At 39.8% G+C, this 19515-nt stretch overlaps 1 long non-coding RNA gene across 1 annotated transcript in view; it reads right to left on the bottom strand.

Annotated features, from left to right (window-relative positions):
* Positions 1–275: 275 nt before the first annotated feature.
* Positions 276–19515, bottom strand: part of LOC118665036 — a 29595-nt gene continuing 10355 nt past the window's right edge. Inside the window, exons 2-4 of the long non-coding RNA XR_004970520.1 lie at positions 13829–13925; positions 2708–2798; positions 276–329 (exon numbers count right to left, since the gene is read on the bottom strand). This is a non-coding gene — a long non-coding RNA (uncharacterized LOC118665036). The remainder of the gene's footprint in view (positions 330–2707; positions 2799–13828; positions 13926–19515) is intronic.

The following is a 19515-nucleotide window of genomic DNA, read 5'->3' as shown; positions in this document are numbered from 1 at the left end:
ATCAGTTCATGTATTATATATTTCATTTAGTTATTTTATTTATAAATTATTTATAAGTTATTTTATTTACAAGACCAGAGTGAGGCCATGAAACAGAAAAGACCACAGTGCCCCTCCTGTGCTAAGAGAGAAGGGACCACCAGCTGAAGATGCCAGAAACAACTAGGTTGGCAGAAAAGTTTCATAGAGACCGGAGAACAAGACGGCAATACAAGTTCCCACACATAAATCCAAGAGACTCACTCTTCCACTCCATTCACTATAAACTCTAAAGCCACTTCCCCATACCTCAAGAGGCCAACCTGAAGAGGAGCAGCGAGAAGAGGCATCTGAAAGACAGGAATTACAAGGATTATTAGTTCAGTTGTGTTTAACAGATTTGAACTCAATATAGTGGCCTGTTTGGAACCCAGTAACTTCATCCTGCTCCACTATGCCAACTGTCGGGGACTGGACCTTCTCGATGGAGAAGACATAAGAATTTGTGGGTACATAAGAGAGTCTTTATTGTAGAAACCAGTGGCCATGTAGCCATTACTAACAAGGAGCCACCAGACAAAACAGTTCTGCAAAGCAAAGTCCCATACAGCTGGTAGCCGCACACCGGTTAGGTAACAATACATAGTCTCCATAACGCAGGTCCACATAATAGCAGCCTGCCTTACATAGGAGCAGCCTCACCAGTGGTGGCACTGGCTGGTCAGTAATGACTTTATAGTACTTAGATAAAAGAGGCTTCTTTCCAAATAGTGACCTCAGTCTTTTGGGTTATAGAAGGGCACACTTGTGCAGTGTACATACAGATTACTGTGGCCTTGCTCTTGCACCTGTGTATAGTTCTTGGACACCCTGATTAAGACTCACATGCTCAGAGTGGCCTTGAACATCTGGCATACTCTGAACAGGGCCTCTATACTCCAATTGGCTTTGAGCATCCAGTGTACTTTGAATAAGGTCCCCACATGGCCCCTGCTAAATCAGGAGCATGAAGGCTCCTAAGATAAAAACATGTGAATGGATTTTCCCCTGCTGCAGTTTAAGTTGCAATTCAACACCAACAGCCTGGATTTCTCTAGGGCTTCCTGATGGATCTTGTATCTGGGTCTTCTCTGTCAGGCTAGCCTCTCCAACCCTGACTATCATTCATTCATTCAGTCGGTCATTTTTATTTCAACTGTAAATGAGGGCATCTGAGGCTGAGCAAGAAGAGTCCATTTAGAGATAGAAGAGCTGGTGCCAGCCCTCAGAGCCACTAACTGTGCTCTGTGACCTTTCTGAGTCTCTTTCCTTACCTATAAAATAAGGCTGCATTGAACTAGCATCTGTTTTGAACAAAATAATAAATATAAAATGTATTGGTAAATTTCAAAGTGCTCTGTGAATTTAAAGCATTGTTATATGGAAACTAAAAAGTACTGTCAGGTGACTGCCCACTTTACCCTACTGGAGGCTGCAAGTTTGAGCAAGACACATTCCCTACCTAGGGCTTTTGATAATCTCATGCAGCGATGCCTCTGATTCACCTGGTTTATCCTCTGGGTCCTGCTCTGCTTATCAGAGTCAGTTTGCTTTATGCTGGGAAGGAAGGCTGAGATGAGGAAAATGACAAGGTTGGATTTCAGTCTCTGACACTGAAATGAGTCATTTGGTCATCCACAATTCCCTGATCCATGAAAGCAGCCGCTGCACAAAATTCTATGTTCTCGCACATCAGGGAGACAAGAAATACACACACACACACACACACACACACACACACACACACACGGACTGAAAGGAAGCTCTGGAGAGCCTGTGCCTTCCAAACTCACATTGGACATCTCTGTCATTCTGTTAAGTGCAAAGCAGAATCTTTAAAGATTCCCTTGCGTAACGTTTGTAATATTGCATATCAATCTCCCAGCTTGTTTACCCGTTAATTCAGTCTGTATCCTGTAGTGGGAAACTGAAGTAATCAACCACATAATGAGCTCCTGAAAATTTGCTATTGAAGGGCCTGGAATTAGCCAGATAAGCTGGTGACATTAAGTAAAGTGGTTAGAAAATAACTCATCTCCCCACCTCATACTGTAAAACCACACACACACACACACACACACAATGGTATGTTAATGTTATATATTCACATTGTATATACATTTCAAGTTGAGCATGAAGATAAGCCTTTCATTGCACGTGGTGAAAGAGGGCCCAAAGGAAGCAATACGTGAAGTAGAGAAAACTTAACTTATACCACAGCACACACATTGTGTTTAAGGGTCTAACTCCCTATGGCATTCTGAACATTTCTCTATGAAACCAGGAACCAGGGTTATAAAAATATATATTTGCACACAAAAACAAAATATATTTTTTTCTCTTCTGTTTTCATCCTCAAGATGAAATCAAGTTCAAAGATATTACTTTTCTTAATGGGGGTGAGGGGGGAGAAAACACACACTGCTTTCTCTCCAGAGACTTCCCAGAGGGAGGAGATAATTAGGCTCCTTCTCTCTGATTAGATATGCAAACTAAGTACAGTGGGGCCTCGACTTACCAGTTTGATTCGTTCTGAGACCGAGCTCGTTAAGGAGCTCATTAAGGAGCTCGTTAACTCAAATTACTCTGTCAACTCAATGCAAAAAATCTGCGGAGAGACAGCTGGTATCTCAAAAAACTCGTTAGTCGGGACACTCGTAAGTCAAGGCCCCACTGTATGAGCAATTACCTGACACTAAGGTACCAGCAGCTGAGGAACTGCTTTCACTCTGAGTTTGCACTGCACAGGCTCCTGGTTGCACAGGCTTCTTGGTTCCTGTCTATTTGGGAACAAAATGAGAATGAGATTACAATGATCCTGTGAGAACACAAAAAGTCTAATTAAATATGAAAGGTCAATCCAGGAAGCAGGAGAATGGAATTGTCTTAAATTCTTACTCCAAATGCTAGCTATCCATTTAAGTTAAGTCTTACTGCTATAGTTAAACAAATAAATATAGTCATACAAACTGCTATTTAAATAACAGATGGGGAGGTAGTGCACCACACAGCCTAATCCCTGATATGTAGTCCATGCTAGAAATAGCTAAACTCCGCTGAGCCTCTTCTATGCATCTTGCATTGGGTTAAATACTCATTCATTCATTTGTTTAAAAAAATACATCTCAGACATGAGGCGTGGTTCTGGGTCCTTGGAGCTCAACTGTGATAGAATCAAACAATGCCCTCTTCTTGTGGTTCAAAACCAACAGACTAAATAAAGGAGATGCAACATATCAAAGAGAGAGAGAGAGAGGAAGAGAGAGAGAGAGAGAGAGAGAGAGAGAGAGAGAGAGAGAGAGAGAGAGAAGGGAAGTTCAGCTCCCTATTGAGAAGTTATGAAAAAATCAAAATAGAGAAATAGGCCAGTAGAGTGGGAACTATAATACAGTATATAGAGTGGCCACAGAAGACTTCTGAGGAGAAAATTGGTGTGAGAGTTGGAGTTCTCCAAAACCTCCTGGTAGCACATTCTACACAGAAGGCACAGAGTGTGAATGACTTGAGTCAAGAATGAGCTTGATTTTGCAAAGTCCTGAAAGAAAGCTTTGGGCAGATTCTGATTTCCCTCATTTTGCAGATGAAAAAGTTGAGACTCATGAAGTTTAAACAACTTGTCCAAACTCACTTTACACATATTTGCCACTGCTGGGAATTCTTTTACATCTACTTTTACTTCTTGGATAGGCAAATTGTTTCTATTTCATCAAAGCAGTATAAAAAGACATTCATTGGTTTAAAAAAAAATGGGCAGAGGACCTGAACAGACACTTTTCCCAAGAAGACATACAAATGGCCAAGAGATATAGGAAAAGATGCTCAACTTCACTAGATATTAGGAAAATGCAAATCAAAACTTCAATGAGATACCACCTCACACCTAGTTCAATAAGAACAAGGGTTGAGAGGCTTTGGGAAAGAAGGAACCATCATTCACTGCTGGTGGGAATGTAAACTAGTACAGCCACTATGGAAAACAGTATGTAGGTTCCTCAAAAAATTCAAAATACAATTACTACATAACCCAGCAAACCTTCTTCAGGGTATCTACCCAAAAAATTAAAAGACATTTATTAGCAAAAATATATGCACCCCTGTGTTTATTGCAGTGTTATTCACAGTGGCCAAGACATGGAAATAGATAGTGTCCTTTGATGGATGATAGGATAAAGAAGATGTGGTACATATATATAGTGGAATAACTACTTAGCCATAAGAAAAGATAAAATACTGCCATTTGTGACAACATGGATGGATCTTTAGAATATCTTGCTAAGTGAAATAAATCAGACAGAAAATAATCAAGAACCATAAGATTTCACTCATATATATAATATAAAACTGAAATCAACAAGTGAACAAATAAGAAAAACAAAAACTCATAGACACAGACAACAGTATGGTGGTTACCAAAGGGAAGGGGGCAGTGGATAATAGAGAATAGAGGAGGTCAAATATATGGTGACAAAAGAAGAATTAACTCTGGGTGGTGGGCACACAATGCAATATATAGATAATGTACCATAAAATTGTACACCTGAAACCTATATGACCTTATTAACCAATATCACATCAATAAATTTAATTTAAAAGAAGGCATTCATTGGAAGTCCTCTTGCTTCCCTTTTTTTCCTGTCCATACCGTTCCATCCCTCATCCCACTCCCTAGCACTAACTAAAAGTGGTTTAATTTTGCTTTCTTGGATATCATTTATAATTTATGCAAATGCAAGCAAATACAATTCCATATTTTTATCCTGCTTTCTATTAAAATATAATATATTACATAAACTATACTGTGTTTTCCTATTTCACTTAAAAATATATATCCTGGAGCCCTGGCTGGTGTGACTCAGTTGAGTGTCATTCTTGCACCAAGAGGTCACTAGTTCAATTCCCAGTGAGGACATATGCTCAGGTTGTGGGGTTGCAGGCTCAATCCCCAGTAAGGGGCATGCAGGAGACAGCTAATCAATGGTTCCCTCTCACCAATGTTTTTCTATCTCCACCTCCCTTCCTCTCTCTCTCTAAAATCAATAAAAATATATCATTTATTTATATACTAGAGGCCCAGGGCATGAATTTGTGCACGGATGGGGTCCCGCTGGCCACCCTCATGGGGGCCGATTGGGTGGGGGCAGAGGGGGGAGGGGACACGGGAGGTTGGCTGGCCAGCCCCGCCCCTGATCAGCGTGGGGGTGGCAATCGGGGCCCCGATCAGGCTGGTTGGCTGCTGCAGTGCGCATCATAGCGACTGGTCATTCCAGTCGTTTCGGTCATTCCATTGTTCCAGGTCCTGGGTTTTTATAGAGAGAGAGATATATTTCCTGAAAACCTTTCCATGACAGTACCTAAAAAGCTTCTCATTTTGCCATATAATCTTCCCCTGTAGAGGTGAAAAATGATTTATGTGATCATTCCTTTGATGATAACCTAGATTGCTTCTAGATTTTTGCTATACAAACAATAAAAAAACTTGTGCATATTACATTTTGTGTAGGTGAAATCACTGGATCAAAGTAATTGATAAAAGTTGCCATAGTGCCTTCCAATGAGGTAATAGATTCTACTCCCACCAGTAATTCCGTTATGTTTCCCTAAAAGCTCATCAAAGGAGGGTTTTGTAAACTTTTGGACTTTTGCCCATCTGATAGGTAAGGAATGTTATCTCTGTATCGTTAATGTCTGGCAGCTCTCTTTATTTAAAGAAATCATTAACCTTTTATTTTGGACATTAGTTGCAATTTTCTTAATTTGTCATTTGTTTTTTAATTTTACTTATGGTTTTTTTGTGTGTTGTTGTTTATTTTTGTTTTGTTTTGTGCGGGGTTTTTTTTGCCATGCAGAGATTTAATTTATTTATTTATTATATTTTTGTTCTTTAAGGTGATGAAATTTTTCAATCCTTTTGTTATGGCATATAGACATTTGTGTCATCGTTACAAAGACTCTCTCCAATTTGAGATTATAAAAAAATTCACCCATGTATTCTTCAACCAATGTTTTTGTTTTGTTTTACATTTATATAATCCGATATATCCAAAGTTTATCCTTGCATATGGTAACAAGATATGGCTCTAGCTTTCAAGAACTGGGACTTAAATTCAGATTAGCCTTTGCTCTTTGGCCATACCTTAAAGCCAGGGACTAGCCTCAAAGAGAAATCTAAATTCTAAAATACAACCCATTCAAAATTAGTTTTTTGGCCCTAGGCATCACAGGTTTCTGCAGGGTTCTTGGCAGGCTGTTGGGGACATCCTGTTCTTCTCCAGTCTGTTCTCTGGGGTTGAGCCCAAATGACGAGGGTGTGTAAAAGTCACTAAAGAAGGGAGTGATCAACTGCTCTAGGCAGCCTAGGCATGTGATTCATGCTCAAGAGCCACTTCACTTACTCTCAGAAAATCTAGGTCTTAGTCCTACCTTGGACCCCTCCTAGCTATAAGATTTGGAGAAACCACTTAATATCCTTTGGCCTTAGTTATTTCAACTACAGGAGAAGGAGTTTGAACCTTTTCTGCTTGATGTTCTTAGAATTAGTAAGTTACTTAAGGTCTATAATGGTTTGGCCAGACCTTGAATCTGGTGATATGTCTACTATGTTGTCAATTTCTAGATATAGTGATAAGAATAAAATAAGAGGCACTTACTGCATACCAGGCACTCACTGTTCTAAGCACTTTTTCTGTGTGAACATATTCAACCTTCACAACACTGAGAGGTAGATACTGTCATTATTTTCATTATGTAGATGAAGACAGTGAGGCAGAAAGTTTCAAAAGTCGCCAACCCAAGAAAAAGTGTGACAGAGGGAAAAATGAGAGAAGAAAGATTGTGGTCATAATCCACTATAATTTAAATATCTTACATTTGTAAATTATGCATATACAGTGATCATGTGAGCACACTGCTAGCATCTCTCCCAGAGCCTTGAAAGGGACCAATCCAAGTGATAGGTTTTCAGGCAAAAGAAGTAAATCATGCAAATGTATGGAGAAAGGGTATCTTTTGAAGAGAGAACCACTAGTGCTGAAACTTGAAGCAAGTACAAATTTGATATGTATGAGTCACTGAAAGAAAACCCCCATGTTCAGAATGTAGCTTCACCAGCTGCTCCCACTTTCTAACAACTCAGGAGCACAAAGGTGGTAAGGCGCTCAGTATGTAACTTCTGCCTGGAAACTCATGTCACTATGATGAGCTTAAAGGATCATCTGGGATCATCTAACAATCTGCAATGCCTATTGGGTTTCTGACCATGTCTCATGGAGCTCCAAAGACTTAAGCTCCTCACTCCAGCCTCAGCCTCATTGCTACATGTTTCATGCATCTGATTCATACCTTAGATTCTTCAGAAGGAATATCAGAACCATGGGCTCTATCTCTGGGAAAGGTTGGAAACTTCATAAACCCCAACCCTGTCATTTGATCTTGGAGGACATGGAAGCTCAGAAAGAGGAAATGGTTATCCCATCCCAAAGCCACATTTAGATAGGGACAGACCCACTGCAGGAACTCCAACTTCCTGATTCCCACTCTAGGGCTCCTCCAGTACTCCATGTCATGCTCACTCCTAATCTCCAATAAATTTTCTTTCAGATATTCTTTTAAAACAGAGAGAAGTTGAAAGAAGGCTATCATCAATTTATATTCTCTACCCATCTTATGAGACAAAGGACGGGAGCTGTAGAGCTTGCACAGGGTAATGAATTCCCCTTTTGCCAAAACAGAAGCTTGGAAGGGAAAAGTGAATCTTTTGCAGCTATGATTCTACTAATTGAAGTTTTCACAAGGAATTGACTTCCGGTATCTCAATAAAAGTGTTAAGGGATGATGCCTGTGTTTTCAATGAAAAAGCTAGGAGATGGCAGCCACTTCTCCCCTCTATCCCCACCACCCCCATCTGTTTTCAAGTCCTCATCACCTCTCACTTTAAGCCATTGCACAAACCTTCTGAGGTTCTATTTGCCTCCAGTCTGTCCTACATGGTCCTGCCCAATTCATAAATCTTTTAATTAAGTTCTTAAAAACACTCCCCCTTGAGGCTCTTCTACCAAATAAAATTGTAGAAATCCACAGACTTTCCAAGAGTGTTAAGATCCAATCACCTAAATTTTGCATTCAAACCCTTTCAGAATCCAACACTAACATTATAATTCCCATTTTACTCCAAATTCTGGCTCTCCTTCATGCTGTGATCCAGAAACTTTGAGTATTCTCATTCCCATTCTATATTTTTGCAAATGTAGACTTTTGCTCACATTGTGACCTCTGCCCACATGTTCTCCTCTGGCCCCTGCCATTGGAAAGCTTCTTCATCTCTCGCGGCCTAATTCTCTATCACCTCCTTTATGAAGCCTCCTTGGTCATGTCAAGAAAACCATTATCATTCCAATTTTGATTCCCCATACTAGGCAGTTTATACCACTTCCATGGCAGTTTTAAGATGCTTCCTTGTGTTATCATTCTTTGTGAAATTATTTGTTCCCATTATAGATTTTGAGCTCTCTGAGGGCGGAACTAACCTATTGATCTTTACATCTCCTAAAGGGTCTAATATACTGCCTGGAGCACAGTGAGTGCCAGTTCTATATTTGGTGAAAGCACAGGACTGAGAGGTCCTCAGCACCAACTCCTCCTAATTAGAATCAACCCCTGTGAACTGGTCAGAAACTGAAGAGAATTTCTTCATGAAATATCCAAAGTCTCTGTCCAAACAGAGGGGGAAAGATGGAGGGTTATTAACATGCAGATTGACAATAAATAGGCATTCAATAATTAGCTGAATAACACTAATTAGAAACTGTGTGACTTTGAGCAGGTTCTTGTTTATTCTGAATCTCTCCTGCCAGATGAGGGTAAGAGTTAGGTGTGAAGACTGCTTGAGATATTGCAGTTCACATTTTGGGACATAGTAGTTATGCAGTAAAAAGTAAAATAGCAACTACAAGAATCAGAAAATCAATCACAGAACTGAGTATTTATTACTGACCATCAGCCTCCAGAGACATGAAACTGCCACATGCAGTAGCAAACATCTCTCAGAAGATGAAGGTTTGGGTCTTCATCTTATCACATCAAGAGTTCATTAGCCCTCCAGAAAGCATCTTTTCTTGAGAATTTGTTTTTCAGGCTTTGCAATTATCATCAGATCTAAAGATGATGCCAATGACATGAGTGTAAATAGCACTTCCAAAAAAAAAAAAAAGAGTGCACCTGGAATGAAAGACCTGAAGATACTTCCAATTAGGGTGGAAGGGAACAATCAGGGATGACACTAAAATAAGTCCCAAAGCCTAGCACTGCTAAGATGAGCAGAGAGCTGGAGATTATTTTAACTGAGACATGCACCCATCCACCTTGCCCCTCCATTGCAGGGAATAAATGATAAAGTAGAATGTGAACATCTCTGGATCTTAGTCAACCATTGACCCATTCATCTACTCTGTAATCAAGTACTGAGCATGAGTCAGTTCCATGTTTGAGAAATGCAGGCATCATAGATCTAGAGACATAGAAGCATGGAACAGACTGACGAGTCTCAGAGGGAAGGGGGGTAGGAAGAGATTAATCAAAGAACTTATATGCATATATGCATAACCCATGGTTACAGACAATAATGTAGTGAAGGCCTGGGGGTGGGGGAAGGGTGGATGAGGTCAATGGGGGAAAAAGAGGACATCGGTAATACTTTCAATAATAAAGATAAAATTTTAAAAAGAATAATAAAATTATGTTAAGGCCCCACCAATAAGTAAATAAATAAAGGTCATTTTCAAACCCCCCCCCCCTGCAAAAAAAAAATAGAAATGCAGAAGTCAAAAGGCATGATCCTGTCCTGGCCAGTGTGGCTCCATTGCTTGGGCATCCCTCTGTGCACCAAAGAGCTGCTGGTTCTTTACCCGGTCAGGTCACATGCCCAGGTTCTGAGTTAATTCTCAGTAGGGGACGTGTGCGAGGCAGCCCATCTATGTTGTGCTCTCATATCGATCTTCTTCTTTTCTCCCTTCCTCTCTCTCTAAAAATCAATAAAATACCTTTAAAAGGCATGATTCCTGTCTACTAAGAGAAAGATGACAATGCAAGCAAGATATGACAAGACCTAGAATCATACATGTCCAAGGGACAAGGAGAACACAAAGGAAGAGTTTCAGTTTTATCAAGGTTGATCATGAAAAAATAAAAGTGTTGCTTAAACTGAGTTTTGAAGAATGAACATGAGTCCCCTGCCAAGTCAGCATGGTGTGCACATGTCCTCTTTGTGACTCTCTACACATAGTCTAGTGCAGGAGCAGAGAGAATGCAGTAGAGTAACATGATGAACCTCTGAGGCATAGTTATCGCACATTCTCCCTTTCAGTGTAACTCTAACAATGCCTAAGATGATGTTTGGCACGTATGTCCTCAGGAGATAAGTGGTTGTTATCAAATCTCATATTATCTGTAGATTTAATCTTCTTGTGTGACACAGCAGAATCAGAAGTATACTTTGTGTGTGGTCAGATAAGAGAACTGAAGAACTCTCAGACATGGCTTCTTTTTATCTTCCACTGGATATTATCTAATGCAGTATTCCTTAACTTGGCATCCTCAACTACTCTATTAAAAGTTTTTTGTTTTCATTCAAATTGTAAAGATGATACATATATTAGAGTGATGAGCCAGCTATCAAGTTTTGCCATGCCTTTTGGCATTCAAGTTTTGTGTTTGTGGTTTTGAACATCTTAACACCACATGATCAGCCAAAATGATAACTTTTTCTTCTAATTCAGTATTCTTTGGAATTCAGGCCCTCAAATTTGATAACAACTTGACCTGCAATTCCTGAAGATAAGGATATGAAGACCCAGAGAGGAGAAATGGCTTTATAATGCTTTCAGCTAGTCGGTAATGGGGACTAGAACCCCAGATGCCTGAATCAATGTTTTCCCTGTCATAGTTAAGCCACCACCCCTCTGAATAGGCATCCACCAGTCCCATGACTTTCAGGATCTTTAAGTTCAGATCCAAGTTCATAATTCACAATGGTGCAGATTACTTTATGGTCAGAGTTTCAGCTTTCCTGTTTAGCTTGGACAAGGTCTGTGCCTCACCTCTCTGAGAAGCAAGCAGAAAGGATCAGGATAAATTCCTCCAGCTTAGGATAGTAAAGATTCGCTTTTTAAAAAATCCGTACTCTCTGACCCTCTCCTATGTCAGAATTTGTGACTTCATACATATAAGGATTTCTCTTACATTCTAATGAGATGGTACCATGAAACTTCTGATCCTAAAGTAAGTATTTTTTAAAACATTATTTTTCAATTAGAGTTTACATTCAATGTTATTTTGTTACTAGTTTTAGGTGTAAGTATTACTTTTTTATTCATTTAAAGGAGGTATAAATTGTTTTCCTAATAGGAATTTTAAAAGCAGAGCAATCGATCAGTTTATGCTGTGCCTTACACACATTTGATAATTAATAAGTAGTTGTTAAATGAATAATAAATTGATGTTACCTAAAACACCCATCTAATGCAATAAATAGTCTAGCTTGGAACTGGAAGGTGAGTAAAACACAGGGTGTGGGGATTCAGCAGAACCACCTGGGGAGCTTTTGGAAAATGCAGACTCTGGAACCCCACCCAGACTAAGTAAATAGGAATTTCCACAAGCTGACACCCAGAATTCAACATGTACAAAAGTTCTTTCCAAATGAACTCTTGACGTGTTTTTCAGAGCAAAAGATTCTCAGTTGAAATGATGGAATCAGCTATGCTAGAAATCCTACATGAGATGCAAGAACTTCTGGCACCATAGTAACTGACACCAGCTGTCCCTTTCCTTCTTTCAGATATTTTCTCTGCTCAGGACCCTACTTATTCATTCTCTGGAAAAAAAAAACAAAAACAAAAAAACACCTTATTATTAAATGCTTATCATGCTAGACCAGAGAATAGAGTATTGTACACAATATAAATGGCCGTTTTCTCATGGAACCCATATATCTCAGTCAGGTGAGTACTACTAGAGTTCTACCCAGGATATTTTTCTGAATGTATGCGCTTGACTTTTATTCCTTGGTATCTCCTTACTATCTCCTTACAACAAAGAACATTTTTGGCTTCCTGGTCCCAATGGTGGAAAATAACTATTGACAACAGCTCTCTAAATGTACATCTCCTCCATTCAAGAAAGTAGTCAATCCCAAAAAAAAAGCTCACTGGCTCAACCTAGGCTGGGTAGGTCTCCTGGACTAGCCACTGTGGCCTAGAAAAGAGGTGTCTCATTACAAGGGCATGGTTGCTCCAATGGAGCTATATCATCAGAGAGAGATTGGGGAAAGTCCATTAGAAAGAGATAATGGTTATACAATCTGATACATTTCAACCACAGCTCTCTGAGGGCCATCCATGCACTTCAGTGCTTGAATGCTATACCATTCACTTGGGTAGCCTAGAGTTTTATTCTGCTTACTGTCCAAATTTTGGCTCTATTCAGGTAAGTAGGTTATTTTAGTTATTCTTTCATTATTCACTCATAAAACATTCATTAGGCAGTGACCTGGTCCTGGTCCTGAGGATAAGAAGAAATAAGCATAAATTTGCTTCACTTAGTGCTTACACTTTACTCAAGAAGACAAACATGTAGACACAAAATGATAATTTATAGTGGTGGAGTCATGTACCAAGTACAAACACAAGAGAGTCATAGAAATCTTCACATATTTCCTTAAATGAGTCTTAATGGATACAAAGGAGTTCTCCAGCTTAGACTGACTAGGGAGGCTCCCAAACAAAACATACTGTGAAAACAAAGTTAAGGTCTGTGTAGCAGAAGGAAGTTTCATGGGTGAGAGGTGAAGTAGTAACTGTAGCTAAAAGATTAGTCACTTTATAAGTGACTTCCCAGCTTTACCACTTGTGAGGTGGGTGCACTTGGGCATATTGTCAGATTTTCTGTACATTTCTCATAGGATTGTTGTTCAAGTTAACATTTGTAATGCACGTGAAGTGTTTAAAGTAGTACTGACATATCTTGAGTGCTTATTAAATGTTTTAATGTTGTCCTCATCACCATTATTTCAAACAGATGTGCTATTCCTGGATGAGTTCATTTTACTTGTGAGAGAAGACGCCATATTATTTATCATCATGCCATACTCATTGTGACTTGGACTTGGCCCAGGGTACAAAGTAGTCAATTGAAAGATCACATGCATTATGTTGCTGACAATGTTATGGTGGATCTTACAGAATTAGCAGAGGAAATTCCAGTGTAATCTCACTCACCACAAAACCACATGCTGCTTTTGCATAGTTGTACAGTCTAATCATAAGGTGCCAATTCTACTATGTTTGGTTAAAGACTCTTGCTGACTACACCTGTCATTCAGCCCAGACCCCCACCACGGAGACTGTGAACCAGAATCCAACCACATTTTTCCAGAGAAATGTTCCAAAGCATGAACTAGTCTTGAAAACATTGCACCACATCACGTGGACAGTTAACTTTCAACTTTGGAACAATTTCTTACATATTCTTAGGACTTTGGTTCAAGGGATGTGATCAGTGCCACCCCACCCTCCTTAGAATTGGGTAGGAATTAAAGAATTCTTTCTATTTCTTCCTCTCATTTCTCTATCTCTTCAATCAAAGACCAACAATGGGGACAGTAACATTCGAGCTGAACACTCACCCCAGAACCATATCCTTTGCTAATTCTATTTACATTTTCTCCTGGCTTGGCCTTTTCAGGCTTGCTTCTTCTGTACAAATAATGCTCTTCTTGCTAAATCCGCCAGTCACTGTGCAGGTGGTATCCTTTACTCACATGTTGGATGGAGAACCATAGTGGATTGCTATCTTCACAGGGACCTGTTTAGATTTTGCTTGCAGAGCAGCTTACTCTGGCCGGTTAAATCTTCTTTCTTCAATGTGAAAGAGAGACAGAGACTCACAAACATGACTGAGAGAAAGAACCATTGAGATCTTGAAAAACACAATGCTATCTATCTTTTCTCTTAAAGAGACATGGGGAAGAGACATACTTTATTAATCTCTGAGAGGTCCAAGAAAGAAAGGAAAATACAGGGAATAAAGAAAAGAGGAGGAAAAGAAGAGGATATGGCAAAGTGAAGAAGAGAAGGAAAAGGAGAGAAGAAAGATTAAGACATCAGTTGTGGGAGGGAGTCCGTTTCAATATATCAACATGTTACAGTAATATTTGTCCACACACTTGACCCCATGCATCTATAGGGTATGTAGAAAGGGTATATAAACACCTCTAAATGTGGCTTCCATGTCCCAGAGGCCAAATGGCATTCCTTAGGGTTCACCAAATCTGTGTTTCATGGGCCAATGGTCTCATGAAATCACATGGTAAACTTACGGGATTTTCCAAAATTGAGATGAGATACTGGATACAACTGAACAAAAAGCAAAGTCTCCATGAAGTTTTAAAATAAATCTCTTTTAACCAGTCACTTGAAGCCACTTGAAGCATGACCACCAGGGCATTTATTTGTTTTCCTTGAATATTAGAGAGTCTTTAGGAGAAAAAAGTTTAAGGAGTGATTTTCAACTTCACCATTTTTGAGCTATCTAATCCCTCTGAGCTATTTAATCTCTCTGAATCTAATTTCCCCTGCCTGAGAAATGGCACTAAAAAACAAACTAATAATAACAATAAAAAGAAAAACATTGTTTTACTATAGTAATAATAATAACAACAACAATAACAAAGTCACTGGCGAACCTAAAACTCAGTCTCATTCCTCTGCTCATTCATTCATGCACTTATTCACTTGTTTATAACAAATATTTAGTGAGGAGCTGATCCTAGGTCAGACTCTATAAATAGAGTGATGAACCAAACAATCAAAAATCCTGCCCTCCTGGACCTTACAGTGTAATTTCCTACTCTGTCGTCTAGCCTTCCTCATCTCTTCTTTGACTAGGTGAACACAAAGTCTTGGGTATCCATGCTTATTTTTCAGAAATAGGTCTTCATTTCTTTTATCTCTCTATGAAATAAGGCAGTAGCTGATACCACAAGAATGTGGTTGTGATGAGTCTGTGAGAATATAAGGCTATGCTGCCCCACCTGGATCCTGCCCATGGCAGGGCCTGGGCCAGCCAGTTGCCAGTTGACAGGGGACCAGGTGAGTGCTGGGAGTGTCTGTGACTCAAGCAGTCCTGCCTGAATGTCCACATTGAGATAATGAGACTCTTCAACCCAAAGCATCCGGAGGTAATTGGGGTGTTTTTTAAACAAACTTTGTTGAATGATAAAGCAGCACCCAGAGCAGCTGCCCTGGGAAAATTGGGTGTGTGGTTCCTGTAGTCGTTCCATTCGCACAGAGCCAGGGCGTGTCCCAAGCCAGAGGAATCCTCTGGAAAGCCGATCAGCCAGTGATAAGAATGGGTATGTTCACAGGCACTTGTATGAATAATGTCAGTCCTCACGGAGCTCAAAGCACTTTATTATAGGTAGGTAGATAGCGACTAATCATACCGAGTCAACAGAAGAATCGAATCCCCTTACATTCAGTCCCACATTCTGCATGATTCTGTTATTAAGAAGAGCAATTATTTTGCTATCTGGGGCAAAATGGATCCAGTTGGAAGAGTTCTCATGGATACTTTGGGAAAATCTTGCATTTCCTGTAAAATCACAATTATTGTAACAAATTTCTGCTTTGTAACTGTATTTTCCATCTCTGTTATCTCTTTTGAGCCTCACAACACTTTAAAATATAGGCAGAATATGTATCGTTATACCCAATTTAATGGAGAAGGAAATGGAGGTTCAGAGAGGATAAGTGACTTCAATAAATGTTCTCAGCTTTTAAGAAGAAAAGCATGATCAGTCCTGCTGATGCCAAAACCAGAGCTTTCTCAATCTCTGTGCTGTTTTCAAAGTTTTCCTTTCTTTATTAGTAGAATTTGAATCCTCAGGACCAAAAAGTGGCATAGACTGTTGTAGAATTTCTTTTTAAATGTTTTCATTTTTTACCTAAAAAAGAATGCTCTGATTTTGAGGACATGACTATAGGATTGTGCATAACATGGGCCATTTGTGTTGGTTTATGACATCGCAAAGTTGGAGAATGTTCATGTATTGATTTGAAAGGAGACAAGGAGCCTGGAGATGAGACTCCAAGAGGTAGAAGATGATTCAGAGAACCAAGCCCATAACACTGTGAGGGGGAAAACTCAACCTGCTTCTTCAGTCTGTGGTTTGTACTTGGAAACCCTTTTTTTTTTTTTTTTCGCTACTTCAGTTACCAAACTGATACACACTTGTCTCTTTTTCTTCCCCACTTGACTGTCTTCCTACTTCCTTCAAGAAAACAGAGGATACTATGCTAAGTGAAATAAACCAGTCAGAGAAATACAAGTACCATATGATTTCCCTTCTATGTGAATCTAATGGATAAAATAAACAAACAAGCAAAAAAGAAACAAACTCATAGATACAGAAAACAGACCGGCAGCTGTCAGAGGGGAGAGAGGTTGGGGGACTGGGTGAAAAGGCGAATAGATTAAGCAATACAAATTATTAGTTGCAAAATAGCCACAGACATGTAGATTACAGCATATGGAATACAGTCAACAATATCGAGATAACTATGTAGTGGGTACTTAAAGCCAGGGGGACCACTTCGTAAAGTACTAGGTTTTCTAACCACTTTGCTGTACATCTGAAACTAATACAGAATAATATTGAATGTCAACTGTAATTGAAAAGAAGAAGAAGAAGGAGGAGGAGGAGGAGGAGGAGGAGGAGGAGGAGGAGAAGGAGAAGGAGGAGGAGGAGGAGGAGGAGAAGGAGGAGAAGGAGGAGGAGGAGAAGAAGAAGAAGAAGGAGAAGAAGAAGAAAACAGGATTATTGTAAAGATGCCCTACATAGCCATAGCAAGTGCTCATCAGATATTTGCTACAGTTGAATAATATGCTGACTCAGAGATTAGGGAGTAATACTAGTAGCTAGCACTTACAGAGAACTTAATACATGCTAAGCTCTACATGAATTAACATATTTAATCTTCACACAAAAAAAATTCCATTCAGTATTATGAGCATCATCCCCATTTTATAAAAATCTGAGGTTGAGACATTTGTCTAAGTTCACAGAGGTAGACGCAATAGTCCTGAATGTGAACTCTGGAAGTCTGACTCTCTAAAAGAAACTAAATGCTCTCCAGAGAAAAGGAAGTTTTATTCACCTCTCATCTCCAGGCTATTTAGCATGGCTACTAGAAAATGCTAAATTCTTTGTAAAGCTTTGATAAATTCTGTAAAGGTCCTTAATGTCAGGAGAAACTGCTATATGCGTCTGACAAGCTTCAGGCTGAGAGGTAGGGTGCTGAGATTCCGAAGGCCCTGGTCTAACCTGTCTGGGCCAAGGATACTACCTCAAATCTCCTGAGTAAGTGAATACATATATTCAAGTCGTGGTTAACCCCTACTCTGACTTCCATGAAAAAAATGAGGTCAGAAACACCTTTTTTATAAAAAGCCTATGAAGCCCTAGAGCACGATGCCAGCCCTCTGGAAGCTACTCAATAACAGGCTCAGGCAGATCTGTAAATAAACGAATGACTCCACTGGTGAAAGATGCTAGCTTCTCAAAAAGCTACGTGTACGATTGATATTCCAGAATCCTATCCTTATAGAAAATCTTCAGCATTACCTCTGAGACGAGGCACTCACCTCCTTTCCCCCAGAGTTAGAACATCACCGGGAAGATGAGTTACTTGGGGGGAATCAGATCTCCAGAAGGCTGATCTGGGGACGATTTGCACACAACCAACATATACCCAGGTTCTGACGAACTTGCATCTATTCTGAAAAGGAATGTTTATTGGGAGCACAGTGTGCTGAGGACTTTTGCTAAGAAAACCTCCAGTACGAATACTTTCTGAGCCTTGCATGAGAAGGGAGAGACTGGCCCTCAGCAAGCAAAAGGTTGTGTGCTCTCCGTCTGTGACAAGGCCAGTGTAGGAACTAGCTCTAGGCTGCTCCAAAACCACAAGAGGTCCCTCTGGGAAGGGCAGGTTCATTCCTGTTGGCCAGCAACACTCTACAGCTATTTACCAGTACACAAAACCTACACAGAAGCCCATTGTTACACTTCCCTATAAAATGAGGTTAGGAAGGTTTGCTCATCTTTTCATAGACTATTAAACTTAAAGCATCGTTGGAGCCCTGTCAATTTCAACTTCCCATGTTACATATAAGGAAACTCAGTCTCAGTGAAGGTATAAGGCAAGCAGTTAGTTGGGGATCACCTGTAACCAGCATCCTCGTCACCTAGTCAGTTTTTACCACTGTAATAGGCACTTCCTTTCTTTACTCCATACCACTTCCTTCTTTCTTAACTGCTCCCTTTTTTTTTAATCTCATTTTGTTATTGAGTGGAATGGGGTCCAGCCACTTGGTAGAGGTCAGCCAAAAACACATTCCAAGAAAGTTTATTGCTGGCCAGCAAACAAGGAGTGCACTGGGGGTCATTCCCTGAGCAGTTTCTCGCCAAGAACAAAAGACCAGATGGTTTTATAGGGCTGTTGCTTACATCATAGCATGTTGAGGTATGTTTGGGTGAGCATGCACAGTAAATGGGCATGGCTAGATATGCATCACGTGCACAGAAAACAGCAGGTAAACCCTCACCTGGGGGAGATTTTAGTATTATTATGAGGGTGTAATGAAGGAAATTCCCACTGAGCCCATCGAAGTGTTCTCTGTTCCATTTCAACTGATCTCTGGAGGCTTTCTAGCAGCTTTTCTTGTTTCTTTTTTTAGAATTTTTTTTAATATATTGATTTCAGAGAAGAAGGGAGAGGGAGAGATAGAAATATTAATGATGAAAGAGAATCATTGATCAGCTGCCTCCTGCATGCCCCCTACTGGGGATCAAGCCCACAACTCAGACATGTGCTCTGACTGGGAATCAAACCATGACCTCCTGGTTCACAGGCTGACTGAGCCACACCAGCTGGGCTAATGGCTTTTCTTATCCTGAAGGAAAACATCTCAGGCATGCACCTTTAGGAGTCAATCAATCAAACAAGCATAAATAAATATTTAGGTAACTACATAGGCTTTCTCCTAGTTCTTAACCCCTCTGCACCAGCTGGGTAGGCTATCATTTCATTCACATGTATCCATTTCTCTTCCACTACCCTGTTTCTCTCTTTATTCCACAGAATTGAGTAAAATAAGAATGAAATTATGGGGAGTCAGTTCCTCCTGAGAGAAGATAGAACAGAACTCTTAGCCTAAAAAGTCCCAGATGTCCCCTTTATTTTGGGGTGGACAAAAGGCAGAATCAAAAGAGTTTCACCTTTCATAATCAAACACCTCTGGTCTCTCTTCCTGGCCTTAATAATGAAGGTGTTTTCTATAATATTTCTTTTAAAACAAATAAAATTATGTGAGGCTTGAGGGTCTGAAAGAATAACAAACACAGGTGACTACCTTCCAAAGCAAAAATAAAAATATCTACAATAACAA

The sequence above is a fragment of the Myotis myotis genome, unplaced genomic scaffold (assembly GCF_014108235.1).
Source record: "Myotis myotis isolate mMyoMyo1 unplaced genomic scaffold, mMyoMyo1.p scaffold_m19_p_10, whole genome shotgun sequence".
In the NCBI taxonomy this organism is placed as follows: Eukaryota; Metazoa; Chordata; class Mammalia; order Chiroptera; family Vespertilionidae; genus Myotis; species Myotis myotis.
The sequence above is the reverse complement of the archived record's forward strand: the minus strand, read 5'-3'. Positions and strand labels throughout refer to the sequence as shown.